The sequence below is a fragment of the Humulus lupulus genome, chromosome 4, assembly GCF_963169125.1.
Source record: "Humulus lupulus chromosome 4, drHumLupu1.1, whole genome shotgun sequence".
Lineage (NCBI taxonomy): Eukaryota > Viridiplantae > Streptophyta > Magnoliopsida > Rosales > Cannabaceae > Humulus > Humulus lupulus.
The window spans coordinates 139,346,648-139,358,227 of record NC_084796.1 but is presented as its reverse complement, the minus strand read 5'-3'; positions in this window follow the sequence as shown (position 1 = coordinate 139,358,227).

The window sequence follows — 11,580 nt, the reverse complement described above, 5'->3', positions numbered from 1 at the left end:
AGGGTGCAGTTTTCTTACCTCAGGTTTGAGCGAGAAATATAATAAGAACGACTCCTGAGAACGATCAACCTTTTGATTCCTTAGCCGTTACCTAATCACAACCAATTATAACCTCCATTAATGAGAATCCACAATAAAAGGGTCTTAACCTAAACCCCACTCTCGGGACCTCGAAACATGCCCACACGGTGAGTAGATCCGATCCCGGACCTTAAGGATTGAAACCCCAAGCCAAAAACCCTTAAAAACACTCAAAACGGAACTTTGGAGGAACAGAGTAGCGCTACATCGTTGATCCCTAGCGCCCCATCGCTATTCTTAGAACCCCCAACACGCCCAAAAGCCTCCTGGGTAGCACTGTAGCGCCCTAGGGTGGGCGCTATAGCGCTACCTCCAGACCAGATGCCCCTGAAACCTTCTTCTTCAATTCCTTCGATTCTAACCTGATTCCAATGCTTCCAAATCCCATTTTTGGTGCCAAATGAACCCAAAAACCATCCTAACATACCCCAAACATCACAACCATAAGAACCCTAGCCAAAACTCCCAACAAAACCAAGTATTCAACCTAGAAATCTCAACTACAAAACAGAACTAAAACAGGGCAAACCAGAGATTTCAATGGTTAGAAACTTACCCAAAGCTCAGCTTATGATGCTCTTCAATGGAGGAACACTCTCCAAAACTCCCAAGGCTTACTTCCCAAGCTTGAATCCTCAAGAATGGTTCAAAAATCTCAAAGGAAACTGAAGAGAAGATGGGTACGGGAGAAGCTTCAAGTAGACTCTGTTTTTCTCATCTTTCACAACCCAAAAATGGTTTATATCTATCCTAGGGGTGAAAAGACCATTATACCCCTAGGTCAATTAAAGGTTTCTAAAGGCTCCCAAGGGCAAAATTTGCATTTTTCACCTATCTCGTTAATCATAATTAACGCTCTCCAATTCTTGCTATTCTCGATAATCTCAAACACCAATAATTCATATCCCGTTACCCTTTAATTCCCGGCAACGCTCTAATCATTAAAATCACCCTGAGACTCAAACTCGAGCCCCGAACTTAAACCTGTTATGACTAGACCGCTAATTAATATTCCAAGATCGTCTCATGCCGATTAGCTCGAACAAACCCACATTATCATGTGGTCCCAACAATAGGTCACCTACATGCATACCAATATACAATTACGCCCTCAATGGGCCAAATTACCAAAACACCCCTGTAATAAAATGTGGACCCGCATGCATGCATTTAACATCATATTATAATATAATTAACATAAACATGCACATAATCATTTAATGGCATAATTAAACAGTTATGGCCCTCCTGGCCTAGTAATCCAGCCATTAAACCGCATTAGGGATATCGGGGCATTATAGTACCAAGCATTAGAGATCCACAACAACCGATTCAACGACGGTTGATTATTCACGAATCTAGTCCGGAGTCATCGTGCTCAAAATCATTGGATGCTAGTGTGCCACCAACACCTCCCGCAGACACAACAATGACTCAATTAGATAATGAGGTAAATGTAATTAAATACATTTTTTCTATTCTTGGACTTATTTTTATAATAGATAATATATTTAATTGAAATCAGTTGGCTATAATTTTAGAGCACTAAGGGCATGATTTGAAAAATATTGGTTTAAAATGTAGAACTCAACTAGAACGAGTAGAGCTCAAGTGGTTATGGTCGATATTTTTAAAAACACAATGAACTTTCAGTTTAGAGCTCGATTAGCACGAGTTGAGATTTCCAAAGTCTAATTGATAGCATAGAGCTCGACTGGTGAGTAGAGCTCGACCATACAAAGTTGAGATTTCCAAAGTCTAATTAAAATTGTAGCATAGAGCTCGATAGGTGTGAGTAGAGCTTGCCAAAGTGGAGATTTCCAAATTCTAATTGAAATTGTAGTATGGAGCTCGACTGGTGTGAGTCGATCAACACCATACATAGTCAAGATTTCCAAAGCCTGATTGAAATTATATCGTAGAGCTTGACTGGTGTGAGTAGAGCTCGACTGGAGTGAGTAAAGCTCAACTGATGTGAGTAGAGCTCGAACATGCACAGTAGAGATTTCCAAAGTCTAATTGAAGTTATAGTAAAGAGCTCGACTGGTATGAGTAAAGCTCGACTAGTGTGAGTAAAGCTCACCATACATAATCAAGATTTCTAGGCTTGAGTAGAGCTCTACCAAACATGGTCGAGATTTCCAAAATCTAAATGAAATTTTAGTGTAAAGCTCAACTAGAGTGAGTAGAGCTCGACTAACGTGTTTTTTACTCTATTGATTAAAAATTTATCTTTTTCTTATATTTAATTACTGGGTATATATTGAAGAAGAGTCAATGATATGTTATGAAGAACAATTAGAATCACATGTTGATGAACAATCAGAGTCTTCCTCTATGATACGGCAGAAAACACTTCCAGTAAGTTTTGTTTTGTAAAATATTTAAGTTTTTATGTTATTTAATATTGAGAAATATGATATTTAATTTATTGCAAATTGAAAAGATTCCTCGATTGAAGCCTATATTAGAGGAAAATGAACACTTTGAGTGCAAGATAAGTGTAAAAATTCAGATAGATAAGATCACAAAACTTATCAATGATGTACTAAAGAATGACCCAACCAACTTATAATTGTTCAAGGAATCTCTGTTCGACCACTTTCTTGATCTTTCTAGGAACTATGAACATTCAAGTCAAGTGATGTGGTTATTACTCATTCGGGAAGCAGACTGTGATAGAGATTCAGAGATGTGGTTTGTTGTTAATGGGGTACCGATCTGATTCTCATTGATGGAGTATGCATTAATATCTGGGCTAAAATGTTCAGAATATCCAGAAGGTTGGGAAACTCAAGCTAAGTCAAATGCATTTTGTTGACCCTTGATTTGGCCAACGACATGGAGTCAAATGTACAACAAAAGATAAAATGACAATTAAGAATTTAATCCAATGGAAAAGAAGAAAACACCAAGAATTAATAGTGGTTCAGCCCTAAAGAATGGTAATGACCTACGTCCACTTAGTGCTATTATTGATATTGAATCTCAAAGCCGTGATAAAAGAACTAGGGTTCTTGAGTTTCACAAACCTTGGAAGAAATACAATGAAACGGTGGATAATTGCACTATAGCTCTCTTTCTCTCTCTATCTTAGCAAAAAGATACAGGGATCAAAAGTCCTTTCCTTGAGCTATTTCATGTATATTTATAGGCTTAAGGAGGGTTACATGGGCCAACGGGCCATATCTTTCCTTAATAACCGCGTATTAAGGTAATAATGAGGAAATATTCAATGCAATTATTATAAGATTACAATCTTAGAAGGAAACAAATCAAATTATACGACCAGCCTAGTCTAAAAGTTAAGCCCTGACGAAGCGATGTGTCTTTGGTTGATAGTCGAACAACACTTCTGCCACGTGTCAACCATGTGTGACAAATCCCTGCCACGTCACCAGCAGCCATTTTTTGGGTAAACATTTGCCCCCCAAGTTTATTTATTGTGACCAGCAATAAGTAAAGTTAGGAAACTGACCCCTCGAATACCCCACGAAATCTGTCAGAGTCGCCCAAGCTTTCTTGAAAAAAGTGATCAATCATGTCCAATCAAGTCTTTTTGGTTTCCCAATAACTTGTCTGACGGCTATTACACTTCCTCATGCTTTGAAAAAGGTAATTCATGATTACTTCTTCGACCGTGTCATAGTCACTATAAGTAATACGCCAAATCTACATTTTTACTTTTTACTTTTCACTTGCCATCTCCTCTCCAAGAACTTCGAAGAACTTCCATCTTTAGAGCCCAGAAATTCCCAAGAACTCACATCCGGACGCTCAAAAGCTTTCGTGTTTAGACTTCGTTCTTCATCTAAGTAAGCTTCACGAACTTCTTAGACGTTTGAGTTGCCATGCAAAACTGTTTCATACTTATTTTTATCTCTGAACCATTGCATGCTCTTGGCTGAAACTGTTATGACGATTGTGTGTATATCAATAGATGTTTAATAGGGTAGTGAAGTAACATTTCGTAGGAGTTAGGAGCCAGTTTGGTAGTCGAGATTATAGATTTAAGGGCGTAAAATCGAAGTAAAAATTCGATTTTTAGGCTAGTTGAAAATTTGGGTTTTTCCCGCCCCTTCGGAGTCGAAAAAGATTTTTTCCCGAAATGTTTTTTACTTTCGCTTTTCAATCTATTTTTCAAACTGCTCGTATAGAACTTAGTGTTTTTGCTAAAATGTTGCTGGCCATATAAAAGCTTAACTTTTATACGTGAGCAACGTTATTCTAACTCTCAACACAGATTTTTAGGCTTTACGTTCTCACCTCCCCCTTTCTCTGTTTGCCGATTTTCATGCAAGATCCGTGGGGAGGTGAAAGGCCCATCAATGATGACTTACTTGGCCAATTACTTGAAGACGAGGAGCAACCGTCGCTGTTGATACCAAAAATTCCTTTTTCTCGAACCCCACCCCATAGACCTCAGTCAAACCTTCCAGCCATGGGTAGAGCAAAATCCACTGCCCCAGAAAAAAAAACCTTCCAACCCTTCAAATCAGCTTGCTCCTCAGGCTGGAATTCCCTCGACCAGTGATCGGGAAAGAAATATCCCTGACCCTAACATTCAAACTCGGGCTCAGCCTCAAAACGTCGTTCAACCAGACGTTGAATGGTACGTTGCCCCTCCTAGTCGAGTTACAATTAGGATGATCACTAATTACATTAAAAAATACGAACTTCCTAGGGTGACCTTAGTCCAACCCACCAAAGACCAACGTGCGAACTTGCCTAGAGGCGCTTTCAGCACCTGGTTGAGGTACCACATCGAGGTAGGAGCGATCCTGCCTCTTCATCCTCTTTTCCAAGGGGTGGCCAATTACTTCGGGGTCGCTCCTTTTCAAATAACTCCCAACAGATATAGAATGCTTGCTGCACTCTATATCCTCTATAGCCATAAGAAATGGCCCATACCCACGCCACATGAGGTCAACTACCTATTCAACCTAAAATCTAACCCCAACCAGGAAACACACGGAGTTTTTCCACTTCTGTCACCAGGAAACAGGTCGCACTTTCCTGAGTGACACCACTTATATCTCGAACATGGGGAAGTACCATCTGAAGTACTTTTGGACCACTGACATGGTTGCGAACAACTTGGCCTTCACACAAGGAGGTAGTCTTTGTACCACTGGTCGTTTATCTTTCTTCAATTTTTTTGTTGCATTTCCCTTAGAAATTTAATGCGTTTCAGGCCCATGGTTGCGACCAGAGCCTACTCCAGACATGGAGATCTGATCAGCCCTCCTGGCCAGCATGACCGATGTAGAGAAAAGTGTCAAACAGCTGGTCACAGAGGCCAATCTAAGACTGGTCGGCCTTTTGGCCCCTCACCAGGATGTGAGGGAGTCAACAGCGGGAAGTGCCACTGGTGGAGAGGTTCTTGAGCAGCACCCAGACGTGTCACAACCCCCTCCGAGGAGGGCAACTGAAGTGACAATCAGGGAACCCTCCAGCACCCCGCGGGCTGCTGCTCCCCTCGCCCCAACGGGAAAGGGAAAAAAGAAAGCCACCGAAACTCTCAAGCCCCTCGACGAATCTTTGGATGAGAACGGTACTGATCTCTTGCTCTTAGATAGTTTCCCAATTCCCTATCACTTATTTGACGGGGACGACAATTTTAAGTACGCTTCCAATTTAGATTCAGACTTCTTCATGCCAGAGAGTGAGTATAACACTAGTAGAGTATATAATGTAGCGGCCAGTAATGATAGCTTGGGTATTTCACTTATAATTTTCTTTGTTTCTTTTCCTGACATAACATACTCAATCGTTTATACTATCTCACTGTTCGTGTATTTGCTTTTCTTACAGACATGGACTCCGAGAATGTGTTCGACATATACAGTGCCCCCGAGACCCCTGAAGCTCCCTCGAGCAAGAAGAAAATGAGCAAGCGGCATCCCGGGGAAAGCAGTAAAGCGCCTCTAGCCAAGAAAACTCGTACTGCAGACCCTCCGACAGACGGACCTTCAACAAATGCAAGACCACCTCCTTCTCCTCTCGAGCAGCAAACCCCTCCTGCTCCTGTCGAGTCAACACCTTCTCCACTGGCCCCAACCGACCAGACTCAATAGGCTGCTCCTGCTTCCACAGGGGGTGACATATCGAGTCGTGCCTTAAGATCGGTCAAAGACAGGGTGGCCAAAATTTTGAAGCACGAATGATGCCGAGAGGCGATGGCTAGGACAGAGATGATGGACGTCGACCATATCTTAACCCGCGCATTAAATGAGTTTGCCAGTGTAAGTTTTCTTTTTCTGTGGAGACAGCCCTTTTATATTCTACAATCAATTTAACTTTCGCTCGGATCGCAGGCAATGCTGACCCTTACTGTCGGCCGGCTCCACTCGGGTGCTATCACCGAGCAGTCCAGGGCTTTGGAGCAATGGCACGCTAAAGAACTCAAAGCTACCGAAGCGAAATATGCTGAACAGCATGAGGCAGTGCTTGAGGAGAAGAACAAACTAGCTAAGGAGTTAAGGGAGAAGTAGACTGCTCTAGATAAGGCCATCGAGTAGAGAGACCAGTTCAAGGAGTCTAACCGCGTCAACTAGCACGAGGCTAAAAAGCTCGAGAAAGACTTAACCGTGAGCAGACAGGAGACCGCAACATTGGAGGGTTGGATCGAGAAGCTTGAAAAAGCTAACACCAGCAGTTTGGAAAGGTACAAGAACGCCACAGTTAAGTGTTTCTATGACTTCTGGAAACACAACCAAGAGGCTGATTTCAGCTATCTTCCCAAGTGCACAAGGCATGCAGAGATAGCCTACTGCGTTGCTCGATTGGCGGAAGAAGAGAGAGCCAGGGTACCTGCCTCGCCCAAAATCTCCTTGGCCACTAGCGTGGACGGGGCAGACAATGAAGCTACAACTGTAGTCGACCAGGGCACCCCTCAAGATCCTCTAGCCTCATAGTCTACTATTTTTCTTTCTCTTTAATATTTTAAGTACACAGCCTACGGGTCGTGATGTAAAGACACTTTTATTTTCTAGTTGAATATTTATTGCTGCACGGGCAGCTTTTACTTTTAATTGAACAATTACATCTGAGCAGCGACTGCTCGCGGTGTAAAAGGATCCATTTTGATATTATAATATATTTGCATCTTATTATAACATATGTTCGCATGACCGAACTTAGCATAGTACTTTGGTTTGATTTAACAAAATACAAAATTTTGAAAAATACTCTAAGTACCCTAGCATGCTTTCACTTATTTTGCTCATGTGTTTACATACCTTTCGATATGCTTTGCTTACTAGATACCTTATGTGCCCCCCAAGTGATCGAGGAGCTTTAGGTCCTTGGTCACTTGCCTTGACCAAAACCTGTTTGAACAATACTGCTCGGAGCAAAATAATTAAAATTGTAATATAGCAAAACAACACACGTAATGAGCAAACACTTGTATAAAATACAATAATTGGCAAGAATGACTGGCTGCGCACAGTCCCTTATATTTCTTGTAATAAATGGACAAAACGTGTATGTACGAGTGATAAAAAAGATCTTACACTTATAAGCGATTAGTCACATAAAATGACCAACCCTTTTTCATAACTTGTAAAAAGTAAAATTAATACAAGCCAATCCTTTAAGAAGGATTGCTCATTGATAGTACTTGCACAGGTGTTCTCCATTCCAATAGCGAGGAATGAGATCTCCATTTAGGCGAGTAAGTTTGTAGGTGCCTGGATGGAGGACTTCTTCAATCTGGTAAGGCCCTTCCCAATTAGGTCCGAGTACTCCAACAGTTTGGTCGCGGGTGTTTAGGAAAACTCTTCGAAGTACTAGATCTCCAACATTAAATTTCCTTTCTTGCACTTTAGAATTGAAATATCGGGCGACTTTTTGCTGGTACGCAGCTACTCGGAGTTGGGCTTATTCACGTTTCTCATCGATCGAGTCCAAGGATTCCATCAATAACTGGCTGTTCGAACCTTGATCGTACGTTGTTCTGTGATGCGAAAGCAGATCTAACTTAATAGGAAACATAGCCTCATACTCATACGCTAAAGAGAATGGAGTATGGTTTGTTGCTGTTCGGTGGGAAGTTCTGTACGACCAAAGGACTTTAGGCAATTGCTCTGGCCATGCCCCCTTAGCTTCTTCTAGTCTTTTCTTCAGAGTATCCTTTAGAGTTTTGTTGACTACTTCGACTTGTCCATTTGCTTGGGGACGAGTGACTGAAGAAAAGCTCTTGATAATACCATGTCATTCGCAAAAGTCCGTGAATAAATCACTATCAAACTGGGTGCCATTATCCGAGACGATTTTCCTTGGCAATCCATAGCGACAAATGATGTTTTTTTATCATGAAATCCAGCACCTTCTTGGTCGTTATGGTTGCGAGCGACTCGGCTTCGGCCCATTTAGTGAAGTAGTCGACGGCAACCACAGCATACTTGACGCCGCCCTTTCCTATGGGCAAAGATCCGATTAGATCTATGCCCCAAACTGCAAATGGCCACGGACTTTGCATCTGTTTAAGCTCATTAGGGGCTGCTCGTGGGATTTTGGAGAACCTCTGGCACTTGTCGCACCTTCGTACAAACTCCATCGAGTCTTCATTCATCGTGGGCCAGAAGTATCCTTGCCTCAAGATCTTTTTTGACAAGCTTTGCCCCCCAGCATGGTCTCCACAAAAGCCTTCGTGTTCCTCTTTAATCAATTCTTTGGCTTTCTCTTTTGAAATACATCTGAGAAGTGGCATTGAGTATCCCCTTCGATACAAGATTCCATCGACTAGGATATACCTAACAGCTTGCCGCTGAAGGGTCCTAGCTTTGTTTCTGTCCATTGGTAACACGCCTTGCGTTAGATACTCTATATATGGTGCCATCCATGTATTCGCCATCTGGATCACCATAGTGGTCTCCTCTGCTCGGATGCTTGGCATAGACAGCCGCTCAACCGGTACTATATTTAGAGTATCAGCATCCTTTGCACTTGTTAACTTGGCCAAAGCATCAGCATTGGAATTCTGGTCGCGAGGTACTTGCTGGAGGGTGTATTTGTCGAACTAAGCCAATAGATCTTTTGTTTTGTTTAAATAGGCAACCATCTTTAAACCTCGCGCCTGGTATTCTCCCATGACTTGATTCACCACCAGCTGAGAATCACTGTAGATGTCGAGCACCTTTATATTCATGTCCCTGGCTGACCGCAACCCAGCGAGTAATGCTTCATACTCAACCTCGTTGTTAGAAGCAGTGAAGTCAAACCTGATTGCGCAGTGAATCGATGCCCTTCCGGCGTTATCAATATCACTCCTGCTTCAGCGTGGCACTCGTTAGAAGAACCATCTGTAAATAATTTCCATGAGGGAGCTTGGTTTTGAGACTCAGGCTCATTACGCTCTTCAGTCTGCTCTCTATCTGTAAATTCAGTGAACTCTGCAATGAAGTCAGCCAGGGCTTGCCCTTTTATCGCTGCTCGCGGAAAGTAAGATATATCAAACTGCCTAAGTTCGACTGCCCATTTTAACAATCTACCCACAACCTCTGGTTTTTGCAGGACTTGCCGTAAAGGCTGGTCGATCAAAACCGCGATTGGGTGAGCTTGAAAGTAAGGTCACAGCTTCCTGGAGGCCAAAATTAAGCAATAGGCTAACTTTTCAATTGGTGGGTACCGCAGCTCCGCTCCAATTAGCCTCTTGATTACATAATAAACAACCTTATGCACGCCTTCTTCCTCCCTTACTAAAATGGCACTAGCAGCATATTCCGTGATCGCCAGGTAGATGAACAAAGTTTCCTTATTGACCGGCTTTGACAGGATGGGTGGTTGCGCCATATGAGTCTTCAATGCTTAGAAAGCCTGCTCGCACTCCTCCGTCCATTCAAATTTCTTGTTGCCTCTAAGTAGATTAAAAAATGGGATGCACTTGTCCATTGACTTTGAAATGAATATACTAAGAGCGGCAATTCTTCCGGTTAAACTTTGAAGATCCTTAATCTTTGCTGGCGATTTCATATCGATCAGGGCTTTAATTTTCTCGGGATTGGCTTCAATTCCTCTCGAGTTAACTATAAATCCCAAGAACTTCCCTGATCCTACTCTGAAGGAGCATTTAAGGGGATTCAACTTCATCTGATATTTGTTCAAGACGTTGAAGCACTTCTGCAAATCCTTTATATGCCCTTCTGCCTTCTTCGACTTGACCAGCATGTCGTCGACGTAGACCTCCATGTTTGTGCCGATCAGTTCTTTAAACATGTGGTTGACTAGTCACTGGTAAGTCGCACCAACGTTTTTTAAACCGAAAGGCATTACTTTGTAACAGTAAAGCCCTGTATCAGTCCGAAAGCTAGTGTGATCCTCATCAAGGGGATGCATACTAATCTGATTATACCCGGAGTATGCATCCATGAATGAGAGAATCTCATGCCTTGCATTGGCATCGACCAGCTGGTCAATTCTTGGGAGTGGGAAACAATCTTTGGGGCAGGCTTTATTAAGGTCTGTGAAATCCACACACGTGCGCCACTTGCCATTTGGCTTGGGAATTAGCACGGGATTAGAGACCCACGATGGATAAAACACCACCCTAATGAATCCATTCTCCTTCAGCTTTTCGACTTCTTCTTTTAAGGCCTTTGATCTATATTTGTCGAGCAACCTTCTTTTTTGTTGCACCGGTGGAAAACTCTTGTTGATGTTCAGGACATGGCTAATGACTGCAGGGTCTATTCCGACCATGTCTTTGTGCAACCAGGCAAAGACTTCCTGGTTCCTCCTTAAAAACTCCACTAGTGCTTGTTTTGTTGTTGTCTCTAAGTTTTTACCGTCTTTCACAACCCTGGTCGGATTTTCTTCATCGAGTTGGACCTCTTCAAGGTCCTCGATGGGTCCAATTTCTTCTTCAAAATCCCCAAAGCGAGGATCAAAGTCTCTATCCTCCTTTGGGCAACGCCCTAATTGGTGACATTATCACATGAGTGGGCCTGAGCATCACTTGCCACTTGCAACTCTTTTCTAGGAACATCTCTCGATACACCCTTCTTTGCCTTGGTGATCGAGGCATTGTAGCACTCCCTCGCTTCCCGCTAATTTCCCAATACGCATCCTACCCCTGCGTCTATCGGGAATTTCACGGCAAGGTGCCATATTGAAGTGAGGGCCCGTAGGTCGACCAGGATTGGTCTCCCAATCACAGCATTGTATGCTGTAGGACAATCAACTACTATGAAAGTAGTGAGTAATGTCCTATTAGTAGGTGCAGTACCTGCTGTAACTGGAAGCCTAATCGACCATGTTGGGGCGAGCCCTTCACCAAAAAAACCATAAATGGTTTGGTTGCATGGCTCCAGGTCTTTGACGAACAACTTCATTCTTTCTAGTGAAGACTTGTATAGGATGTTGACCGAACTTCCTGTGTCGACCAACACCCTTTTCACCATCATGTTGGCAATTTGTACATCTACGACCAGCGGATCGGAGTATGGGAATCGCACGTGCTGGGCATCGTCTTCAGAGAAGGTTATCAACTCCTCA